The 22,176-nt window shown below is 38.9% G+C and overlaps 1 protein-coding gene across 3 annotated transcripts in view; it reads right to left on the bottom strand.

Annotated features, from left to right (window-relative positions):
• Rnf182 (ring finger protein 182) overlaps window positions 1–16,988 on the bottom strand; it is a 54,598-nt gene extending 37,610 nt beyond the window's left edge. The window contains exon 1 of one of the 3 annotated variants that reach the window (XM_074082878.1): window positions 16,868–16,988. The gene's annotated coding sequence lies outside the window, so the exon portion shown is untranslated. Of the gene's footprint in view, window positions 1–16,325; window positions 16,459–16,725 lie in introns of those variants that run through there. The other 2 variants (XM_074082879.1, XM_074082880.1) reach the window with 2 other exon arrangements.
• Between the last annotated feature and the right edge of the window lie 5,188 nt (window positions 16,989–22,176).

The raw sequence follows: 22,176 nt of genomic DNA on the forward strand, positions 1-22,176 counted from the left end.
ACTAGAACTTTAGTTAGAAAATTGCCAAGAACATTTAAAATGGACTCAAGAAGCTCTATGATTCACAAGTAGCAAAAATAGTAAGTAAATGTGTCTGGGTACATGACAAAGCCAAAGGCAGGCAAAAACTCAAACAGACAGAGGTAAAAGGCACATTACCCTCAAAGGACCAAAAATAAGACTGGCAGCTGATTTCTCAACAAAAATAACAAAACACAGAGGACAATGACGTTAACTTTGAAGTACAGAAACTGACAACCTAGAATTCTACATGCATATAAAAACATGCTTCTGAAATTAAGCTAACATTTGATTCCAGTACCACAAGGGAAAAAAAGACAACAGAAAGAAAATTTCAAGTAAAAATAGAAATATAATAGGAAGTTCTTCCATTTGAAGAAAAATAACCCTATAGGGAAACAGAGACTTACATGAAGGAATGAAGAGAAATGGTAAATGCAAACCAATACTGTCTTTATGAAACAGTAATAATAATGTATCCTATGATATTAATCATTTGTGGAATTAAAATAAATGACAGAAACCACGGAAAGAAATAGGGTTTTGGATGTTGTCAAAGTATTCTAAGCACACTACACCATCAGGGAAGGAATTAAAGTATGAATGCAGAGTAAATCCAAAGAGAAGAACAGATGCTATAATCACTAGGGTTAACAGCAACTGTTAAGAGCCAACAGAGAAGAAATTTGAATGACAAATATTTGATTAACCCAAAAACAGCAAGGAAGGAGAAAAGAGGAAAAAAGTGAATGGGATCATTAGAAAACAAACAGTAGGACAGAAACTAAAACCCAAATATATTATCCATTACTTTTTACTTCTTTTTATGTATTTGTTGGTGGTACTAGAGTTTGAACTCAGGGTTTGGACGTGCTGGGCAAGTGCTCCCTACTTGAGCCATATATACAGCCCTTTTCTGTTTTTGATTATTTTTCAGATCAGGCCTCATGTGTTATGCCCCAGCCAGTCTTGGTCTGTGATCCTCCTGCCTGTGCCTTCTGTGTAGTTGGAATGCCTGCCTTGTTAACTGAGATGGGGGTCTCACTAACATTTTGCCCAGACTGGCCTGGACCCACAATCTCTACCACCTGAGTAGCTGGGATTACAGATGTAAACCATTCCACCCAGTCCCAACCACTTTAAATTTAAATGGATCATATGATCATTTCAATGATATGAAGTTTCATTTGATAAAACTCGACACATTAGAAACTCTGCCAATTTAGAGTTTTGCCCCAGCCAGTCTTGGTCTGTGATCCTCCTGCCTGTGCCTTCTGTGTAGCTGGAATGCCTGCCTTGTTAACTGAGATGGGGGTCTCACTAACATTTTGCCCAGACTGGCCTGGACCCACAATCTCTACCACCTGAGTAGCTGGGATTACAGATGTAAACCATTCCACTCAGTCCCAACCACTTTAAATTTAAATGGATCATATGATCATTTCAATGATATGAAGTTTCATTTGATAAAACTCAACACATTAGAAACTCTGCCAATTAGGAATAAGAATTTTCCTGACCAAATAAAAAGGACAATTATAAACAAATGCCATGCTTATATATCTAAAGCTTTTCCTCAGAAAACTGAGTATGAAATAAATACATGCTATGACCATTTCTACTCAAAATTATAGTGAAGGTCCTGGCCAGTACAATGACACAACAACAAAAAAAAAAAGAAAGAGAGAACTAAGAGTTGGAGAAGAAAAATAAAGCCCTTTATCCACTACATAAAATGACTATGCACATAGGAAATTCAAATAATTTCACAACTATTGAGAAGTGAACATGGCAAAGCAGATCCACAAAAATCTATTATACTTACACATACAAGCAAAATAATTAGAAGGTGAAATTTTAAAAGATGTCATTTTTAATAACAAAAAAATCAGTCTAATGAAAGATGTACAAGAATGCTACAGGGAAAACCTCACAGCATAACTTAGAGAAATTAAAGAGAGCCTAATTAGATGAGAGCCATGTCAGGTTCACTGATGAGAAGAGTTAGTATGGTAAAGATGTCAACTTTACAGATACACGGGTTCAACACAATCCAAATGAACACCTCAGTTGGTGTGTGTGTGTGTGTGTGTGTGTGTGTGTGTGTGTAAATGGACAGAGTGGATCTAAAATGTGTAAATGCCAAAAGTTATGTTAGGCTAAAACAAAACCAAGAAGAAAAATGAACTTGAATAGACTAACTTACATCATCACCATTAAAACCTGAAGACACTTTCATTAGACAAACAGCACAATAGGACAGAATATAGAGCCCAGAAAAAGATTCACAAAAATACAATTAATCTATGAAAAGCAGGTTATTGCAATCCAGTGGAGAAAGGATGATGTTTCCAGTAAGTAATACTGGGTCAGTGAGATCCTTACATAGTAAATGTCATCTTGACCACTGCCTCACACCATACACAAAAACCAATTACAAGGGGGCCACAGACCTAAATGTGGAAAGTAAAATAATAAAATTTCTCATTAGCACTAGAGAATAACTTCATGGCCTTCAGGCAGGAAACAATTTCTTAAGATATAAGAAGCAGTTAAAGCACTTATAAATAGCCTTAAAGGAAAGATTCATAGATTGTAATTCATTAAAATTAAACTTTTCTATGTGCAAAAAATTGCAAGATTAAAAAGGAAGCCAGCATGTAGAAGAAAATATCCGGACACATGTATTAACCAAGGATTTCTACCTAGAAAATATAAAGAATATCATAAAAATCATTACAAAAAAAGATGATTGGGGGGGCAAAAAAATCTGAACTGGCATTCCACAGAAAAGGTTATTCAAATAAATGATAAACTATATTAAAAAGTACTCAACTTCACTTATTGGAAAAGCAAAATCAAAACCACAATGAGATACCACTTTTCACCCACTACTATAAAATGAACAAGAAGAGAAATAACTAAAGTTTTCATCCACCGATGCTGGGATGTAACTGGTATAAATGTTGCACAACTGTTTGGCAGTATCAAAGTTAAGTGCCACATGTAACCTATGACCCTTCCACTACTAGGGAGATGCACAACAGAAGTGCCCATATATTTTGTGTAAGAATGTTCATGGGCTGCCTGTGGTGGCTCATGCCTGCAATTCCAGCTCAGGAGGCAGAGGCAGTGAGATCCCTGTGCCCTCCCCCCCCAAAAAAAAGTTCAGAGCAGCATTATCATAATAGAGAAAAAACAGAAACCACCCAAATTTCAATTACAGATTTTAAAAACTAGGATACTGTTCTATACTATGAAATACTATACCCAGAAGAGACAGACAAAAAACAAAACAAAAACACTATTACTACATCCAGCAACATGGAAGAATAGCAAATGGTTGGTCAAAGACGTCACACATGCACACATGCATAATGTATGATTCTATTTGTATACAGTTCTATAATACATAAAACTAATCAATAGTGTTAGAATTCAGACTATCAGTAACCTTTTGAGGTAAGTAAAGATTGAAAAAAGGTAAAAGAAAGATTTCTGGTTTTTTTGATGTGGGTAGTCGTTACCTAGGGGGTTTACTTTGTGAAAATGTACAAAGCTATAATCTTAGGATTTGCGCACTTCTCTGCACATATATTAAGCTTCAATGACAAAGCTTAATTAAAAATAAAAGTAATGCATCCTTATGTATAAATACCGTGCAGTAACCAATTGCTCCGCTGAGGACACTAATGCTTCCTTATGACTACTCAAATACATATAACTCAAAACAGGTAGAGAATATTGTGATTCTGAAGTCTACCTGCACCACCCAAAGAGATTTTCTAACACTCAAATCTGATCATTTACTCCCATGTTTAAAATATCTTAACAACTTCCTAATCTGGCCTCTGCCAACCTCACCAGCTACATCTCTTACCACTCCCTTCTCCTTCCACCTCACACCATCCCTCCCGAATTCTTCCTACTCTCCAAGAGAAGTCACATTTTCTAGAATAATTCAAGGGCTGTAATATGCACAGTTCCCTCTTCCTACCTTTTTCCTACGTTCTCACTTTAACCCATCCCATACCTGTCCACATGCCTAGGTTATCCTTTGTTGAGCATAGATACTAATTGTTCTCTTACAGGCCTCCATAAGCATTGTATGCTTCATGTCACACTTGTCCCTAACCTTTATTGTCTGTTAACTCCAGGAGGTTGTGGCTGTATCTGATATGTTCATCTTTAGGTCACTGGTGCCTACCACAGTGCCTGGCACACCATGGATATTTATTAAGTACTAACTGAATAAATAAGGTAATAAAGTCAGAAGAAATTCTGAACATATTAGCTTAAAAAAATTCTCCCTATACACTATGAGATTTTTACACAGCTGTCTATATTTTCTCCTTTTTTAAACTGACTTTATCTGGCGAAAAAATCAGCCATGACCTAGAGGTTAACAATGAAACCATTGACATTTACTGCAGACCAGACATAATTCTGAGCTCTGAAATGCTTTAAGCCTCTTCTAATTATGTGTCCTATTGTGGAAATGAGATTCGCTTGAAGGTTTCAAACTCTTCCATCATTGTCTATAAAGATGGGGAAAGAGGAAACATTAAATTTGTCGTGTTGCTAGTTTCTTACCGAAACTGTGTCAAAGTGTGGCTCATTTTTAATGCTCACCATAACAAGTGAGGTCTAGCTCAAATTAATCACAGGAAGATGTTTCATTTTAACATTTTCAAACGGCTTTTGTCTGTGTTCTATGTAAGATAGGCTGAGTAACTTTTCTACACACACATTATCGTGATTAAGAAATCATAACAACTTCAACAGTCTTAGTGACTTCATGTGGTTCTAATAACTAACGTTATTCTTGTTTCATGATCACATGTTCCAATAGATTTCCCCTGAAAATATCTTCTACTTGTTAACATGTGGTTTGTGGTGGTTCTACTGTCCCACTCAGAGTGAAGGAGTTGGAAAAATCTGGCCCGAATATCTGAATAAAGGCCTAGACTTTAAGACATGTTGCCCACTAGTTACAACAATTTCTTTGGCCATGATAAACCCACTTATCCTCAATGTGTGAGATAAGGAAAACAAATGGACAGTTAAATCGGCACATATGGACCACGTCTGCTCACTGTTGTTTCCCATAACACTTACCTAGTCATTAAGCGTTAGGTAATTGAGTGCTCTTATGGTGCCAGTCTGTGGACTAAACATTGGGACTATAATTTTAAGCAAAAACAGACATCGTCTCTGGTCTCATAGAACTTACATTCCAGTGAGGACAATCTCAAACCAAAAACCACATAAATAAATGCAAAATTACAACTGTAATAAGCACAAGTCTCTCTTGGACTATTGCAATTTGCTCCTAACAAGTCTCCCTGCTCCCACTCTTGCCCCTTTACTATCCATCCACTACATGGAAGAATATTTCTAAAATATAAATCAAATTATCCCCATCTCCCCTACCCTCACCTCTGTCCTTTTGGATGTGGAGTCTTTCAAGAAAAGAAGTGATAGTATCTGATTTTAAGTTCAAAGAGATTGTCCTGAAAAACAGACTGTAGGTATCAAGGGTAGAGCTGGGAGACCAGTTAGGAGGTACCTACAATAAAACAAAAGGGAAAATAGTAGTAGAGGGTACAAGGGTGGTAGTGGTGGTAGAAGTGATGAGAAATGATCAAATTTAAAGGCAAAATCAGCAATCTGTATTCAATCTGAAGTGTGAGGAAGAAAAGAGGAGTTAAGAATGACTCCAAAATTATGGCCTAAGCAACTGAATGAATGAAGTTGATGCTAATTGAAGTGGGAAAAACTGGAAGGATGAGGTTTAGCATATACCATCACAGGGAACAGGGAGTCAGTTCAGTTTCATATGCGTTGAGTAAGAGGTGAGTGGACATATGAATGTGGAATTAAGGGGAGGGTTTTCAACTACAGATATAAATTTACAATTCATCAACATATTAAAGTCATAAGACAGAATGAGATTACTTAGGAAATAAGAAATGAAAGGATCCCAAGACTAGACTCTAAGGCATTGTGATGTCTTCTAGGTCTGGAGAAACCAGCAATGACAATGATGAGGGAAGCAAGGAAGTAGACAGAGTAGACAGACAAGTATCCCAGAGGCCAAGTGGGATGCACTGGATTATTATACAGCAGTACTCACTCTCTTTCCTTTCCTAGTTGTGAATGGAGTGTGCTTCCCTACCCCACTGATGTTAGGCCTGGCTATGTGAATTTCTTTGACCAATAGGAATGCTAGTGAGCAAGACAAAACAAGCAGCCTCCAGTGTACTTATGTGGTCTGACTTTACTCCTTTACTCCAATAATCTGATATTACAAGATCATTCCCAAAGCAGCTGAAGTCCCTTTAGCCTGAGTCCCAGAAAATTATCTAAGGAGCAGATCTGAACCCCATCCACAACCTGCAATCAATGCCAGAAGAAGTAGAGCCTGGAGCAGGGCCACCCAGCTAAGCTCACCTAGATCAGCTAAAGTGCAGGTGGCCTAGGATACTATGAGCAAGAGATGAGCTACTGAGTTTAAGAAGGATTTGCAATGCAGCATTACTAAGGCCATAACTAGTGTATACACCAACTGAAGCAAACATCTCAAGGAGAAGGGACTGACCAAACATTACTGATGGCTTGGGTAAGGTGAATACTGGGAACTGATTCCCATCTATCTAATAACTGATATGTCAAGGAAAAGATCACTCGAAAGCACCTTCAGCAGAGTAGAGAGTATGCACAACTAACTGGAATAGGTTCCAAAATGGGAGGAGAAAAATAGGAAAGAGCCAAAAATAGGAAAGAAGTAACTCTTTCAGGAATTTTGCTATAAAGGGGAGCAGAGAAATGGTGTAGATGCTGAAGAAAAATGTAGGGGGTCAAGGAAGTTTGTTTTTGTTTTTTTTAAGATGTGCAGTTTGAAAACTGATGGAAATGATCTGACAGTTGGGAAAAGTTGGTGACACAGAAAGACCATTATTCATGAATGGGCAAGTCCTCACAGTATACAAGTAGGTGACATGAGAAAAGCCAGGCCATGTAAGGTCCCAGGAGAGATGGAAATGTAGTATGTTCAGAAGTAGATGGTGAGGCAGAAGTTGAAGTTCTCCACAAGCAAGGTCACTTGTGGAGGGTGAGGAAGGAGAAAGTGGTAAAGATTTGAGGAGAAAAAAGAAGGTAAGAAATTATTGTTCAGGATAACAAACTATGAATGGATTTGGAAAATGGAGCAGGAATGGCCACAGGCCTTTGACCTCACACACATGTTACAGTGAAGTCTTCACAATCCTATCTACATGGTGAACTACTTATAATGAGACAGAAGTGGCATAAGCATACCTGCTATACCTCCTTTGGAACTACTACAACTGTCAGAAACAAAACAAAAAAAGACTGTTGGAGAATCCTTTAGAAAAATAAGCAAAAGTACAGAATATTTGGAACTAATGAAGTGACATTAAAATATCTTTGAATCCCAATCAGATCTGCCCAATCAGAATCCAATCACAAATCTGCCCAATCAGATGCCATTAAAACTACTATAGAACTGTGAGCTAGAGAAATGCAGAATCCAGTTGAGTAGAAGAGATCTGAAACAGTGGAGGGGCATATCCCGGAAGTAATGGAAGAAATGGGTGATGAGTAATTGGGAATCTAGTACCTGAGGCTGCACTGTTTAACATAGCCACCTCTAACCACACTGAGCTACTGAGTTCTGCCATGTGCCATGTGCAACTAAGGAACCCAAAACAGGATTTTATTAATTCCAATTAATTTAGATTTAAAACCTGAGGCAATTAAAATATGTTTCCTTCAAATACAACTTTACTGTTTGGGGAAGACTACATTTTATTTTAACTGTTGCAAACACCCAAACTTAGATGTTCAGTAAGTGTAAAACACACACTTGATTTTGGAGACAGAAAAGAAAGAGAAAACAAAATTATGCCAGGCATGGTGGTGCATGCCTGCAATCCTAGCACTTGGGAGGCAGACACAGGAGGATCACAGTTAGAGGTCAGCCTGAATTACACAGAGAAACCCTGTCTCAAGACAACAACAACAAAAACGTTAATTATCTCATTAGTCATTCTTATAGTGATTACATGTTGAAATTATGCTGATATTTTTGATATTTTGGGTTAAATAAAATCTATTATTAAAATTACCTTTTAAATATGGCTATCCAAAACTTAAAGTTGCAGATTGGACAGGACTGATCTGAGTATTAAAAATCCAACACTCTCTGAAAGCACTGTTTGTGGTTGCCTATTGTTGTGGTCACTATAAAAGAGCCTGCCCATTCGTGTCACAGGAAGAACTGACTGTGATGTATGCAGCCAAGGTGGCACAGGCAAATCTTAAATCTGTGATCAATAAGAAGGCATGTTTTAATTTAAAAAAAAATGGTCAAGCAGCAACTTCAAATCAATGTGGAATGGTAGGGTAACTAAAGGTCACCTGGAATCGTACCTTCATTTACTGAGATGATAAACTTCCTTCCAAAGGGTGAGTGACTTTCCAATCTAGAGAAGGCTTAGAATTAAATTAGAGATGATGAAAAAAATCAGATTCATGTTCATACATTTTTAGAACAGTTGAGAAATGTGTTTTATATTAATCAGTGCAGTCTATGAATGATTGTCATGTTTTTAATGTTTAAAAAGAATCTGATATTAAAACGACAGATTAGTCTTGTGATTCTAATTTAAAATGTGTGATGGATTTTAGATGTGTGATTTATTTAGATTGAAATGCTTAAAAGTATTTTATTATGTCTAGACAATATTAATTTTGTAAGTGATGGAATATTCAAGGAACTTGAGCTAATACTGGGAAGGTTTTACTTATTTGGGTCATAAATTTGCTCAAGTTCTAACTTTTTGAAATAGAAAATCAAATATATTAAATTTATATATCTGCTCAATTTGAATCAAAAATTAGTTAAAGAAAAAGTGAAACTGATTGCTCATATTTACCAGATATGAGTGGAATAATAAACAGAACAGCAAGATATGTAAGTTGGGCTTAAGGACCTAAAGAAAACAAGGTTTCTTATTTTTACCTGTAATGAATTAAACCTTAATTTTCCTTTTTGTATCAGAAACTCACCCTTAATAACTAATAATTAAATGTTTTACATACAAATATGAATTCATTTCATCCTTACAACTGAATGAAATATTATTATTCTCCCCATTTTATAAGTAGTCCATTCAGACTGCTATAACCAAGAACCATAAACTGGGTGGCTTATAAACAACAGAAGATTTCTTTTCACAGTTCGGAAAGTTGAAAATCCAAGATCAAGGCACTGGCAGAGTCAGTGTCTAGTGAGAAGCAGCTTCCTCATTCACAGATGGCACCTTCCCACTGTGTCCTCACATGGAGGAAGGGGTTAGCAAACTCTCTGGGGTGTCTCAAGGGCACTAATTCCATTCATGAGGTCTCTGTTCATCATTTCCCAAAGGCCCCAACCCCTAATACCTCCATCACCTTAGGGATTAGGATTTCAACATAGGAATTGGGGAGTGGGGGTCCTACATAGTCAATCCATTGCAGTAAAGAATGAAAACACATTAAATAGTTCCCCTCACAGTCAAAAATAGCCAAAAGGTGGCAGAGCCAGAATTCAAATCCAGGCTAGCTGGCTTTTCATATTGCTCTTGACCATGAAAAAGACTCGGTGACAAAACGACAAGGTACTAGCAAGTTTTACAGGCTATTAAGATTTCAACCATGTTTCTTGTTCCTCTTTTTTTCCCAATAGTTACCAAGAAAGGTTTGCACCAGGAATTCCAAAAAAACACAAGATGTGCCGGAATGACCCAAATGAAAACAGCTTTCAAGACTTCTAACAGCACCCCTGACCCAAACCCCAGACCTTCAGCATCCAAGATAAGGAACTCCCCAGCTGCGACAAACAGCATGTTGCTGTGACCCTCCCTCATTCAAGTGCAGCCAGGAGTATACGACATTTGCTGAGCTGCTGTTCATTTGTTTTCATCACAGACCACACAGCCCTTTTCTATTGTAAATTCCAATCCAGGGCAAGTGTAAAACAAAATAAATTCAGGAGATAGATTACTTAATTTTGTTTTAAATTCAAACAACAGATTTGAGGATAAGGGTTCTCTCTTTCCTCTGCTTCCAAGCCCTGCTTGGCATCAGCAGCCGTGAGTGTAAACAGGATGTGCTTTTCTTGCTTCCCTCCAGAGAACTGCCTGCTCCCTGTAAGGTGACCATACCTGCCACTGGGAATCTGCTCAGCAGGCAGTCCTCAACTGCCATTCTTTCCAACCTCAAAAACATCTTCCCTGCAGCAGGAAGTCCTTCAGTGTTTGCTGGTAATTAACAAAGCAATTGCAGTCAACTTCAGATTGTGGTTTGTCCACTCAAATCATGTTCTCACATTTACCAATTTTGTGTGATCTTGGATAAGCTATTTATTAACATTGTAGAGGTGAGGAAAGAAGAGTTGTTGTGATGATCAAAAGAGATAGCTTGTGTAGCATACTTAATAGCAGCCTTGGCACCAAATAAATGCCCAATAACTGAAAGCTATTATATTTATTGTCAGAAGAACCTACAGAACTAAGCTTAATTACTTGCTTTTATAGACACCTGTTTCTTATTGAACCCTACTTTTCATACAGCTTAAGTAAGAAAGGCCCCTAAAATTAAAATGCTTAATCATCCTTCTATGAAGACCATGAGAACATGTGTTTTTGGGAGTAGGGGAGCAGATGGGAAATAGAAGTTACAACACTAGGAACATTAAAAAAAAGACAAGTATAAATTATTTTGGAAGATCCATTTTCTGCTCTCCTTGACTAGAATAATCATAATTTAATCATACCTTAGTCATAACTGCATAAAATTAAGTATAAAATTAAACTAGCTAGTGCTTTTTTGTTTTGTTTTTTGCTTTTAAGGCATGAGCATCAGAATCCAAATAAACTGAAAATAAGATATTTGGTTTTATTTAATATTTGACAAATACTTCAAATAATTTTACAGAGCCCGCTTGACACATTTTGAAACATAGATAACTGAAGTACTAGTACCACAAGGAATTTAAACCAATTTCCTCAGGCCCTAAAACAATATTGACTTTGGGACTGGATTAAAACGTAGTACTTTTACATGACATAAAAAAAAATCTTTTAAATAGTTAGTTAAGAAAAGCATATTGGTACCCACCTTATCTTTGGTGACAGAAGTACATAAGGCATAATCCTTGGAAAGTTTATCATCTAAACACAAAAATACATTAAATGGATTTTTAACACAACCAACTGAATTCTTTAAAAAATAATGATAACAAAGGCAGGCACAGAGTCCTATTGGAAGACAGAATGAGAAAGAAACATCACTTAGACCTTAGGACAGGTCAGAAGTAGCAAGGAAACAACAGCTGAGCAGACTGAGGAGTCCCATAGGCAATTCAAATGACAAACAGGGCCAAGATACACTTACACGGATATAGCAAAGCCAACTCACAGGAAATAGGGTTCTTTTAATAGATGCATTCACATAATAGATGAAAGATCCACTACCTTCAAAAATATCTTTTCTGTAAATTGATCTATTCTAACCTCTATGTACAGAAAAGAATACTGTTACATGTCACACAGTGTCTTTTTCTATGACCTTAGAAAATAAGACAGGAAAAAACCCAAGCATAATAATTAGTGCCGTGATTCTACACTTAGTATATACTATCACTGAATAGAAAATAAAGTTTGCTGTATTGCTTGACATAAAGTCAGGATTCTGGTATATTTTGCGTACCTTTAGGTTAATACAACAGAGAGATCACATCAGTTTCCTCAGTCATAAAACAAGGATGATCACAGTACCTACCTCACAGGGTTCTTAGAAGAGTGCCTTGCCCATAGGAAGCACTAGTTAAGGGACTGGTTGATTGACTGATCAATAGAAAAAAGATGGAACTCAAAATGACTTCAGTCATATTTAACAGGGTCTCAGGAAACCAATATATAACAAGAGAAAATGCCAGCTACACAATATAGAAACCTTTTATTGCAGATTTATAATTCAAGAGCCTGAGTAAACATCTGCTCTGTGTGCCTGACACATCACATTGTAATCAAATTGTGTAGAATGTCGTTTCTGTCTTGAATAACTATAGTTAGAGGAGAGGAAGACAGTTCACAACAGACTGATACTCAGACACCCAACTCCTCATTCAAATACATCACACATGTTAGATACAGTTTTATTTTATAGTTCATTACTGTCTTGATTATCCAAATTGTGTACCTAACCAATTAGATTATATTACCCAAGCAGAAGCCCTTTGTTCTTGGCACTTAATTTGTGGCTTACAACATTCAAAAATGCACTTAAATTAAAATTCCAGGGAGTCACATTTTAGTGAGTTGGGAGGAACTGTGAGGGTTAGGAACCAGGACCAGCATCCCCATCATCAGAGTGATCAGTCTCAGAAAGGAAACCTTTACTAGGTAAACAGACCTTGGCTAATTGTTTGGGAGTCTGGACCATAGGTGTTAAGAGATGATTAGAGCCATCAGAATCCTTTCCTGCCCTGCCTTGACAACTGTGACCCAGGGCTCCCTGTGTACTAATCTCCTTTTTAACACCTCTTAACTCATTGGCACCTCCACCTCCCAGCCCTTTGGTTTTCACATTCAACAGATTATAAGAAGCAGGGATCTAGTACAAGACACTTAGGGAAATGAGCAATCAATCCCCTAACAGCTTCCCAATTTCCTGTCTGCTCTAATACCTTTGCAAAAGTCCAAAATGTGAAATGGAAGGATTATAACGTGCCCCTTTTTTAATGCACACTCTTACAAACAAGTTTCTAACTTCTTTCTTGTTGAATTATAAATTAATCAAATCACATTTTTAAAGTAACTTCTGGTGATATAAACATTTTTTAAAAGCATTGTGGAATTAACTGGCAACTTTTTCCCTAAAAAGGGAAGGCTGCAAACTAATTCATAGGAGAAAATTTGGGTATTTACACATGGATTATATGTTTAAAAAGAAACAATCATAGCAGTTAGAAAACACATAATTCCACAACCAAAGAGCTCAGGTGGCTTCCATTACATAATACAAATATAAAAAAGGAAACACTTGGTACACAATTGCTGAGTGATGTCTAAAACTATACTATATAACGGCTACAAATAATTGGCAGATTATGTAATCAATCATTTGCCTTGAGCTATGTTTATATCACTCAAATATAACTGTATACATTTTTCCCCAAGTGCTTGTGGTTTGTGAAATGGCTTAAAGACATCTTATCTCCACTTTAATTGAGAGCACAAAAAATGGAACATACCCACAAATAGCTCCTCAATCTCCATCAATCATTATTACTAATCCATGCCACTGAACACCACTTCCTGTCACCATGGCCATGTGTCTCCCTGCCTCTTAGCACAGTGATAATGATCAATACCCACTGTGCACAGCAGGTCAGTTAACAGTACCTTATATTTATAGCATTTTTCCTTGCGGTCTCAGGGTCTTAGTCTTCTGAGACAAATCTAAACCTCAGTGTTTTGGTAATGAAGAAATCATTAAAAAACAATCACCCTTCACAAATGTATCTTTATAAATACTACAACACACTGCACTAGATGCTAAATTACCAACCAGTAATCATGTTATCACAGTACAAGTAGAAATTGTAAGAGAATGTTGACCCAGAAACAGCAAACAGAGGCTCTGTGGCTTTAGGCTGCCCATGCAGGCTTATATGACTTTCAATGGCACGAACAGAATGTTAATCCAAAATTAAAGAACATTTCTTGGCTTGCTTTTTTATCTTTGGATATGCCTGATAAATTTAAGTTACAGAACTCCTCAGGTAGAAAAATGGCTAGGGTGACAATTATCAGACCATCTTTTACAAGTTATACCAAAAATGACAACCAGTTTTACCTCATAAATTAAGACTCTTAAGCCTGGAAATGCAGAGAAAGACTGGCATCTCTTGAAGCAGCGGGAGTAATGTCTTGTCCCTTACACCTCAGGGTGTGCTTGCTTTCCCCCAGGTGACAAATGGAAGCCATGCACATAAAGCACACTTTCCATTTGAATTTCCTAAGGAGATAGTGTGGCTACCCCAGTATTTCCTTCTTTCACTATCTGGCTGGGCACACACCTCAGAACGCTAGACACACACACACACACACACACACACACACACACACCCCAGATCATTGTTTTCACTGCACTGTCACAGCTCCATTTTAGGCTTCAGAGCTTTTATAATTAGACCACAGCAACAAAACAGTGGGTGCAACACATGACTGTTTATTTCTGTTTGCTGACTTTATTTTTATGGCAGAAAACGATACAGCTGTGATGATGCCAAACTATATTGAATCGTGTACCTGTATGACTGGCAACAAAGGCAAAATACAAGCCGCTGTTGTACTACATTAACCTTGAGTACCACTGTACTTCATCAGTCACACTAAGGGCCACAACATAACTGTTTAGATTCACAGTGTAAATTTCACCTGGCTTCTGGAAGCATGGATAGAGTCCTTTAACTTGCTAACAAACATCTGAATAAAAGCTGTGCTCTTCGTACCTTAAAAAAAAAAAAAAAACCCAAAGAATAATTTATTTTTAATACAAAACAGGAAGCTACATTCTAAGACTTCAATATTCTGATTGTTTTTCATGCTTAAATGAGAAAATGTTTATTTTATTTTGTGTTCTGGCTATCGTCTCAAAACAGATCTACTTCATTTTAATCAATGTACCATTTCATTTCCAGCATCAAAGAGTACTTAACAGAGCATCTGTGAGTCACTCTGCAGGTAAAATTCAGTTTAAAAACAAATACAGTTGTGAAATAATCTGCAAATTGTTGCAAAGTGAATCCTTTAGTGTGTAATACAATCTTCTAATGAGGTGGCATTACTTAGAATTGCTAGCAAATATGAACAGACTTAGAAACCTAGTAATCAGCAAGCTAACAGGTGTTGAAATCCCAAAAGAAGGGAGAGGAATATTAGATTATCACTCTATGCTGACACTCAAGTAGTTGTAATACCCAGAATTCTAATCAACTTTGCTGCAATTCAAAATGATCAGTGCCACTCTCATTAACCACCTCCTAACAAAATTTTACTTCCCTGCATTCAATAGAATGTTCCCTAACTGACTCACTCTAACTTCCGCATTGTTTTTCTAAGCTGGGTATATAACTTAATTAGTTGGGTTATTTTCCAGTTATCAATATGACATCTCTCCCCAATTAATACAAATATTACCATGCATGCAATTTCCTTCTGAATAGATCAACTGTATTTGTGAAAATCAATCTCTTCTCTGTCTTTCACTATATTACACAGAAGGTGAATTCTAATTGCCCAAAAAAAAAATAAATCTTGACAATCACACTTTTAATTTATTCTTTGTGCCTGCAACAAAGTATCATGGCATGATTCCCCAGCTTGGGGCCACTGAGAAAGAAGGGCGTACCCATAAATTGAGCAATTCTCTATCCAGTACCCCCAATGCCCTTGGCAACTGAATCCTAGCCCTGGTCGTGAGGGCTCCACACTCCTTTATGAGTGTGAACTCATAAACACGGATGTAAATGCCGCCCAGCCATCTGCCTTCAGAGGTGCTCTAGACGGCTTCCTTACACACAGAACACATGGTAGTTTGCAGTTCCTCAAAGCATGACACAGTACCTTCCAGAAACAACAGCAATGATCTGGGTTGCCGAGTGTTTCATCACAAAGTAACCTTTCCCATCTTCATCTGCCTCCTCCCAAGCTAAAGGTCCTCTCCACTCAAAACCCAAATGAACTTCAGAAGCCCTCAAGATGCCTCCGGCGCAAGCATCAGCATGGACTGACTTTTCGGGGATCTGTAAAAATCTCATTTACTCCGTTTACCACTTATCCTCCCATCCCATCCTCTGAAGAATAAGACGTGAAACACGAAAGCCCACAAGTAAATATTTCCATACCTTCTTTCTTCCAAAAAGTCGCGGGGAGTGGGGAGGGGGGATTCAGACAGAGATTCGGTGGCAGCAACAGAGACAGTGAGAGATGAGAGAAAGAGAGAGAGAGATTGAGAACAGGCAGACAGAGCGAGCCGGCTCGGAGCGCCTCCGCACCCCGCAACTTGGCCGGGACGCGGCCCGGGGATGGCGCGGAGGCTCCGCCTCGTGGCCCGGCTCCCGGCCGAAGTTTGCGGCCCCCGAGTTCGGGGCGCCGTCCGGGGCTGCGAGCGGGCGGGTCCCGGGACGCGGGGCGCGGGGCGGGGGAGGCCGCGGCGGGCGCGCGCCTTACCTGGCCGGTGGCGGCGGGAGGCCGGGGAGCCGCTCCGGCAGCGGCGGAGAAGGGAGGAGGGACGAGGGAGGAGGAGGACGGAGGACGAGGGATGAGAAGGGAGGAGGGGGAGAAGGGGGCAGGAGGAGAGCGGCGCCCGAGGAGGAGGAGCTCGGGCGCGAAGCGGAGCGGGCTGGCGGGCGGCTTTGTCTCGGCGGCGCCGAGCTGCCGACCCTGCGTCACCATGGCAACCGCCGGGGCCCCGGGGGGAGCGCGGACCCCGGTGCTCCAGGGTCCCGGACCTGGCGGGGCCTGCGGGGCGGAGGCGCCCTTCCTCTCCACCACCTGGATGCTCTGAGGGGACAAGGATCTTCCCCCTGCCCCAGTTAGCCACCACCACCCGGGTCTCGGTGTTGCTCACCACATCACCGGTCCCTCCGCAGCGACAGGGAAGGCTTAGGGAGAGAGCGCCCGCAGCCGGCTCTCATCCCCGCGCCAGCAGGCACGCCTTTCTTTCCCACGCTGGACATCCCAAAGCCCGTCCATCCCCACCGCCGCCACACCTGTCTTCCACAGAGCTGGCCCCTCGCGATGGAAATTCACTTCAGGGAGAAGAAAGAGCAATGCAAAGTGACAAAGTATGGAGCAACTGGTATCCGGTGCTCCTGTTGCCACTGCCGCAGCACGCACGGAGCTGCCAAGGGACGCCGCGCCTCCTCCTCCTCCTCCTCCTCCTCCTCCTCCCCCGCCCGATCTCCCCAAGCTTTGCCTCCACTGGACCTGGCCTCGGGCCAACCCAACCCAACCCCGCACCTGCCTTGTTGAGGGCTCCGAGGGAGAAGGGCAGAGGCTTCACTCTGCGGGTAAACGCGGGACACACTTGGAATCCCACCCGCTGAAACCAACTTTGAGGCTGCAGCGTGGATCTCAGCAGCTGCCACACTGCCAGGCAACCTGGTGGAGGCTGTGACCGCTCAGCATCCACCATGCGTGCCCAGTGACTCTGCGCCAAGGGCTGGTGCGACTCAGGCCGGGGCACCCAGGAGAGGAGAGAGGCTGTGCTTGCACGTGCTAGGCGACCTGTCCTAGGGAAATTTTCTGAGAGGAAGGGAAAAGTACTAGCAGACCCTGGGGTCACGCTTCCTTTAAAGGGTAGAGCTACGGAGCAGCCACCATGGGGCGCGTGAGTCATCATACTGTTTTCTTGAAAGATCAGTTAATCCAAAATCTACACTATCTTCTTTCAGAGTACAGGAATGATGAAACTTATTTTCTGGCATTTGTGAATTACCGAAGGAATCTCAATAACTTATAATAAAACTCCAAATAGCCGGGATGTCATTGTAAGTTGCTCCCTATCTGAGAAACAACAAAGTAGAATGAGGTTATTGCCAATTGAAGCCATACGTATTATCTCATGAAAATATGAGATCCATTTTATGAAAGAAAACGAAAGCACTTCATTCCTCAGAAAGGTTGGCCACTTTCCTATAATGAGAATATTGGTATGTCCAGATGAAATCAAGAAAAAGAGGCCTTTCTGACAGGCCATTGAGCAATTTGGCAATACATACCAAAATTCAAAATGCATATACACTTCCCCAACTATCTCAATTCTAGAGATCTGTTATACAGAAACACACAAATGTGTAATGAGAGGCATACAAGGAAGCACATTGTGGCTCCTTTGTAATAGTAAAAATTTGTAAAAATAGTAAAAATTTGTAATTGTATGCCACCAGTAGTGACATGGCACTATAAAATTGGCATCTATACCAATTTTATATATATATATATCCACTAGTGGATAATACTGTTCATCCACTAAAAAGAATATATATCCAATAATGGATGCTACTATTCACCCACTAAAAAGAATAACACGCATACAACACATAGACAGATTGTGATTTTGTACTGAAAGAAAAATAAAGGTGTTAGAACAATAAGTTTGAGATGACCACATTCTGTGCAAAAAAAAATCTAAATATCTACAGTGCTATGGTTTGGATAAGGTTTGTCCCTCAAAGGTCAAGTACTAGAAGCTTGATCCTCAAAATGACACTATTGAGAGATGGTGAGATCTTTAAGAGGTGGGGCTTGACTGCTCCTGTGAAGAGATTGGTGCTGTTCTCAGGGGAGGGGGATAGGTATTTCAAGAGTTGATTAATTCCTGCAAGAGCGGGGAAGCTCCCTTGCTTCCTTTCTCACCTCCATACATGTACCTGCCAAGTGATGTCATCTGCCATGATGCCCTTGCCAGAAGTTGATGCCAGCACCATGCTCTTGGGCCTACAAAACCTTAAACCAAAATAAACGTCTTTCCTTTATAAAGCCAAGTCTCAAGAATTTTGTTATAGTGTTACAAAACGAGCTAAGACAGGTGAAAGAGAGGAGGATAAGAAGGAAGGAAAGAGGAAGAAAACAAGAGAACAGAACAGGAGAGGTAACTACAAACTAGAATAAGACTGGAAGGACTATTATTTCTTAGTATATACAAGTCATTGTTTAGCTTGCTCAGTGTCTTTTATAATGGTTAGTAATTTATCAATGAAGAATCAAAAAAGATTCTTTGTAACTGTTCATTGACCTATGCATTATTGCCTTAGGAAAATGAATACAGGAGAGAGAAGAGGCATTGAGTTGGCCGTGCCTACCCTCAAATGCTGAAGGGCTGGGAAAATCCACCTGGAGCATGAGGTACCCACTTGGTGAATTCCTTAAGGACCGGGTCCTACCTTTTTCTTCTGAGGGATTCTTCTAGACATTCATATTTAAGCTTAATCTTAAGGTTTGCTTCTATTCTCTTTTTTTTTTAATTTTTACTTTATTCATATGTGCATACAATGTTTGGGTCATTTCTCCTCCCTTCCCAGGCCCCCTCCCTTACCCTCCCCGCCTCCCGCCCCCTCCCTCTCCCCCTCACCCCCTCCATACCCAGCAGAAACTATTTTGCCCTTATCTCTAATTTTGTTGAAGAGAGAGTATAAGCAATAATAGGAAGGACCAAGGGTTTTTGCCATATTCTATTTCTTAGACAAAATTAAAAGCTTATGAGGAAGCCATCTTTTTAAAATATACCCTCTTACTGGCCAGCAGGGGTGGGGGAGTCATCTGGACAGGTGAAGTGGCAGCCTTTAGTCCAGTTAGCTAAACTAAAAATGAAGTTACCAGAGCTTACAGGTTCTGATTTTTCTTAGTCTCACCATTTTTGTAATGAGACTAAAATAATGAATTTACATTCCTAGAAAGGTCCTCTGGAGCTAAACAGTCCAGTACAGAAGCCGGTACCCACACGGGGGTTAGATAGTGGCCACTGACTAGTCTAAATTGACATGTTCAAAAACAGCAGATAAATAAATAAAAGACAGATCTTGAAGACTTCAAGCAATAACTTTTTTTAAAAGGTGCAATATCATTAATGTTTATATTGATTACATATTGAAATTATTTTTTGATATATTGAGTTAAATTAGATATATTAAAATTTAAAGTAAATATTATTAAATTTAAATTTTAATATTATTAAATTTAATATTACTTTATAAATATTTAGTTATTTAAATTAATACTATTAAAATTAAATTAGATGCTATTAAAATTATGACATTTGTTTCTTTTGACTTTCTTAACATGGAAAAATTTTAGTTACCTGTGTGACATATTGGACATTTTAGAATTAGTGTTTATGGTAAAATATAGTAAAAAACATTAACTATTCTTAACCATTACTTAAAATAGAATACAATTCCCTCATTCACGGTCCCAAGTTCACAAATGTGACATAATAAAGCAATTTATGTTAGATAATTTTGATTTATTTGAAAACTATTGTATGCATACTATTTATGTATTATACTCGTGTTTATATCTTGTAAGATTTTAATGCAGACTCTAAAGTCAGATTACCTGGTCAGAATTCCAGCTTCACTGTTTATCAACTATGTGACCTCAGGCAATTCAGTAACATGCATTCCTCAGTTTTCTCACTTAAAAAACAGGATTCATAACAGTCTATGCACTTGAGTGAGTTGTGATGAGTGCACATAAATTTCTAAGCAGGGTGCCTGATCAGACACAATGCTGAATAATTGTAGTTATTATTATTTTGTCATAGTTTGTTGGGTCTCGCACTTGCTCTATTATAAACCTCTATCAATTCAGGTTAGTCTGTGTGTAACAATCTTTCCTTTAAACGGTCTGATTGGAACATAACTAAGTCATCAAATTTTAATTCCTTTGCTCCTGAGCTGGATATAAAATCATAAAAATCAAAGAGCTATTTTGAACCATGCTGAGAGCAAAATAAATCATGTTTTAATTACTAGATTAGTACTCATAATAATGTCCTCATGATAAATATTAATTTTTCCAGGTTTAACAAAAATACAGCAAATATCTTCAAGTGTTCTTGTTTTGGGCAGTAGAGGAGTTTGAACACAGGGCCTTGTACTTGGGAGGCTGGTGTTCTACTACCTGAGTCACTCCACCAGCCATTTTTGCTCTAGTAATTTTTGAGATAGGATCTTGCTTTATGTCCAAGATGGCTTAGACTGCTATCATCCTATTTGTGCTCCCCACATAGCTGGGATGGCAGACCGGTACCACTGTACTCAGCCACTGATTAAGATGGGGGTCTCACAGATTTTTTGCACTGGCCTTGAGCTGCTATCCTCCAAATCTCCACCTCCCAAGTAGCTAGGATTACTACTTGAGCCACTACACCTGGCTTCAAGTAGTTTATAATCAATTTATTATAATTGAATCTTTAATATGCAAAGTAAATAATACAGCCCTTCTGAAGAATTTGTGTAAAAATTTTTTTGTTTTTTCTGTTTGGGTGGATTTTGTCCACCCAAATTCTTATTTTTTCTCAATTATAAATCATAAAAATAGCTGATGTTTATTGCATACTGTATCCCAGTAGCAGAATTACTAGACTGTTAATACATTACAGATTTGATAAAATGGAAAAGAACATGTGTTAAGCTTTACTTCTTGACAAAATAAAAAACTAAAAGAAGCTGCATGTGGTGGCTTAAACCTGTAATCCTAGCTACTTGGGAGGCAGAGATCAAGAGGGTCAAGGTTGAAGGTCAGTCCAGGGAAAAAGTTCGAGAGACTCTCCCCATCTCAACCAAGGGCTGGACCCAATGATGCATACCTGTCACTGTCATTCCAACTGCACAGAGAAGCACAAATAGTAGGATAGTGGTCCAGAATGGCCTATACATAAAGAAGGACTCTAAATAAATAAACAAACAAACAAGTAAATACTCTTATCTCAAAAATAAAAATGGGCTGGCAGGGTGGTTCAAGTGGTAGAGCACCTGTCTAATGAGCATGAGGCTCTGAGTCCAAACCCCAGTACTGCCATATATATATATATAAAGAAATAGCTTAAAATCATTAACTCTAAGTTTTATTTTTAAATTAGCATACCCTAATAACACGAGGGGATTTCATTGTGGTAATTCCATACATGTGTACAGGGTACTTTGAACAAGTTCACCCCCTCCATCATATCCTCACTCTTCCCTTCCTCTCCCTCTTTCAAACCAGTGTTTGGTGGATTTCATTATGCTGTATTAAAATTATTTGAAAACTTGGGCTCAAATGTATTTTTATCCCATTAAGCTGTGAGTTTTGGAATAGGCAGAGGAAAAACAAGCAAGCTTCGATGTTCTCTCATTGCAATCTCATTAAACAACACCTCCTTCAACCCCTGCCTTCCAGCCATATTCTGACATTGTTTAATGAGGTGATATGAACACATTCAAAACACATTAAAAAGCACTTGTTTGTGTCTTAAAATTTATTTGAAAATATTTGTTCAGTCTTAAAATTAGTTTTCTTCGTGGAAATGTTTTTA

Source organism: Castor canadensis, chromosome 8, assembly GCF_047511655.1.
Source record: "Castor canadensis chromosome 8, mCasCan1.hap1v2, whole genome shotgun sequence".
NCBI lineage: Eukaryota > Metazoa > Chordata > Mammalia > Rodentia > Castoridae > Castor > Castor canadensis.